Below are 3634 nucleotides of genomic sequence, written 5' to 3'. Positions count from 1 at the left end.
AAATTAATAAATAATACACAGATCATTGAATAAATAAATTAATGAAAATTTGTATTATTGAAAGAAAATTTGAATGTAGTCATTAGTGAGTCAGAATTTGTACAGATGTATAGCACTGATCAGAATGAATGGTTTTAACAAGCACCATGATAATTATGATTAGTGGGTCCTGCTACACTCTAGAAAACATCACACTGAACTCTATTGCTGAAAGTGGGAAGCATAGCTCAGCAACCCCAGCTTCCCATGGGAGCTTGCTAGAAATGCAGAATGATGGGTCTGGTTCTGGTCTGCTGAAGTGAGTCTTGCACTCTGAAGAGATCCCAGTGGCTTGTACACAGGGTAGAATTTATAAAGCTCTGGTGTTGCCCCTCCTCAATGAGATCAGTTGATTGTAAGGACACAGTCCCACCACTGAGGAAATTCGTTCCTTGCTTAAAGCTGTGTGCTTAATCACTAACCCAAGTCTTTGCTCTGAAACTCTCAGACTTTTAGCTTTTCCTCATCAATTTTATCTAATATTGTTTCCTGTACCTTTCTCCTTTCCCTGTTCTCCTAAGCCCTTTCTAGTTCCTTGGCATCATTTAGCTTACATTCAGCCTCTCTTTGGAACAGTCACTAACAACTTGTTTGTCACCTTTCCTGATCCTTCAAATATACACCACCTCACCTGTAACTCTGGGCTCATTTCCCTGTTTTCTCTTCTTTATTTTTCTTACTTGGGTTTATCATGTTACTCCTACTTTCAAAACCAAATATGCTGTTGAATAATTATCTAATTATCAATGATGGCAAGTAATCATTTATTTTTTAAAAGAGCCATAAGAGGAAAAACCCAAAAATCTGTGTATTTATTAGTGACTTGTCACGGATGGCCTTGGCCTTCCTGTCTTCAATGTCCTCATGCTGGGACATATGGATAGTCTCTGTTATATCTCACAGGGGTTTTGTATATGCACTGTAAGGTTCTGCCCTTATGTGAACCCTGAGAAGTTCTAAGGAAATCTATCAAAGCACCCCACCAAAACATTCTTAATCTATTTTTGCATATTTTATCTTCTTTATAAAATGTATTGTTTTTATTTATTATTATTTATTGGGCATTGTATTGACCAATGTTCTGTAAAGAACATTCTGAATAATCCTTGATTGATAAATGAAAAGTTAGAGACTGTGACTAGGCAGGGGAGAGAGGAAGGCAGGATTTCTGATCAAGTAAGGGAATCTCAGTGGGGACCACGAGGAGAGAGAAGGAAAAAGGAGAGGAGAAGAAGAGGTTTCCATGAGTCAGGATGGAGCATGAGGATGGACCATGAGCATGTGACCAAGAGATGTGTATGTGGAGGTGATAGAGGACTTGTTTCTCCTTCTATCAAGGTTTGGGGGCATGGAACTTGGGACCTTAGGCTGGTACCCCAAGCACTTCTACCATCATGTCATTTTGTTGCCCTCACCTTCTTTCTTTTGTAGTTGCTAATTCCTTTCATTTATGGTCTCTTTTTCCTGTGTGTGTATACTTATTTTTATCCATTAAATTGAAAGAAGGTAGCCTTGTGCCATCTTTCTCTATGGATAGCCAGTTGACTTCATCCACTCATTGAAAGGTTGTTTCTTTCTCAGATGTAGGATAGAATGAGTTTAAATGAAGGGGCTATTTTTGACTAGATTTATATCCAAGAGTTCTGTTTCATTAACACATGTATCTATTCTTGGACAAATGTTACACTTTTCAAATACTCTGAAATTATGATGTGTTGATTTTCTAACATATTTGTTTTGTCAAATAAAATATGTTCTCTTAAAAAATATAGGCAATTGTTCTCATTTTGGTAGCAAATCTACTAAAACTGAAGCAATACAGAGAAGATTAACATGGCCCTTGTTCAAAGATGACATGCAAATTCTGGAAGCACTCAATATTTATAAACAAACAAACAAACAGTAAATGAAATACAAGCACTTATTAGCTTTTTCAATTTCACATGTTTTAAAACAAGATTTTCAGGTTCAACAAAACCAATTGTGATTTTCCTAGAGCTGAATTAATCTATACATTGTGATTTGGGGGGAAAGAGTGCCTTTCAGTATTAGATATCCTGATCTATACATATGGCTTATATTTACATGTAGTCAAATTTTCTTTAATTTTTATCAACAAGATTTTTATAATTGTCTGCATTATCAAGCACTGATTAGTGTGTTGTGTTAGAATGTGGTTTGTCCAGATGATCACACCAGACCTGTACAGTTCCATGGGAGAGAGGTTTATTGTGGGGGAAAAAGGACAAAAGGAGGTGATGAAGGTGAAGAGGGAAAGAGATTGAAGGTCAGGAGTGGTCTGCCTTTTATTTTGGCTGTGACATAACTGCTCGCAGGTAAAGGTGGGAAGTAGACCAGGTAGATGCTGGGAATGTGTGATGGTTTGTATATCCTTGGACCAGGGAGTGGCACCATCTGAAGGTGTGGCCTCGTTGGACTAGGTGTGACCTTGTTGGAATGGGTGTGTCACTGTGGGTGTAAGTATAAGATCCTCACCCTAGTTGCCTGGAGGTCAGTCTTCCACTAGCAGCCTTTGGATGAAGACATAGAACTCTCAGCTCCTCCTGCACCATGCCTGCCTGGATACTGCCATGCTCCCACCTTGATGATAATGGACTGAACCTCTGAACCTGTAAGCCAGCCCCAATTAAATGTTGTTGTTTTTTTAATAAGACTTGCCTTGGTCATGGTGTCTGTTCACAGTAGTAAAACCCTAACTAAGACAGAATGTATGGCGATTGTCATGGCAACAGATGCTCAGATCACTGTCACCTATGGATGGTGTCACCATCATTGCTGGATTCAGAGATGATCTGCGACTGGAGATGACCTGCAGCCATAAAACTGGTTACTGACTGCAAAGCCAGTTCTTGATTCCAACTTAATGTTTTTTTTCCTTAATATTTCATAGATTTATTTTGTTATAAATGTTAAATATTTTAGTAGGTTTTGGAAGAGGGAATGTCCTCATGTGACAGAGGAGACAGATATTCTCCAGAGGTCATTCTGAGCAGACTGACTATGAGGATACAAACTTTGCACATTGCATCTGTTGTTTGAATATGGAGCTCATTTTGTCAGATGGACAAACTGTACTTTGTCCTACAGTTTTAATATGTACAGAAACTTTTCTTTTAGTGGAATCAAAAATTGGAGTTGAAGCTATCTAACAAGATTGTAAGGGGATAAATAAAGGTGCCTGCTTCTGGGCCTGATAACCTGGGTTGATTACCCAGACCCGCATGGTTGAAGAAGAGAGCTGACTTCCAAAAGTTGTCTGTCCCTTGACTTCCACATGTACCCTCCCCACAAACAAAGAAATAAATACATGTACTAAAATATTTTAAAAATAAATTTTAGCTTTTGTTTTAATTTGCACACAGAAATATAGTTGATTTTTTTGTGTTTTGATTTGACATTAATAGCTATAAACTAGCTTATTGCCACACACTTGTTAGAACTAGTGGTTTCTTTGTTAATTTTGTGACCTTAATGTACACAAACATTTCATTGTAGATGATTTTTTTTTAATCTTTGTTTTACCAATCATTACTTCCTTAGTGATGTTGGTATCAACCTTATATTATTCTTGATC

The 3634-nt window shown here is 37.5% G+C and overlaps 1 non-coding gene across 1 annotated transcript; it reads left to right on the top strand.

The window, feature by feature from the left end:
• Positions 1 to 1815: 1815 nt before the first annotated feature.
• On the top strand, positions 1816 to 1924 carry Gm22593. Its single transcript, XR_003952473.1, has one exon. It is a non-coding gene; the product is annotated as a U6 spliceosomal RNA (small nuclear RNA).
• The last annotated feature ends 1710 nt before the right edge of the window (positions 1925 to 3634 follow it).

The sequence above is a fragment of the Mus musculus genome, chromosome 17, assembly GCF_000001635.26.
Source record: "Mus musculus strain C57BL/6J chromosome 17, GRCm38.p6 C57BL/6J".
Classification (NCBI taxonomy): Eukaryota; Metazoa; Chordata; class Mammalia; order Rodentia; family Muridae; genus Mus; species Mus musculus.
The sequence above is the reverse complement of the archived record's forward strand: the minus strand, read 5'-3'. Positions and strand labels throughout refer to the sequence as shown.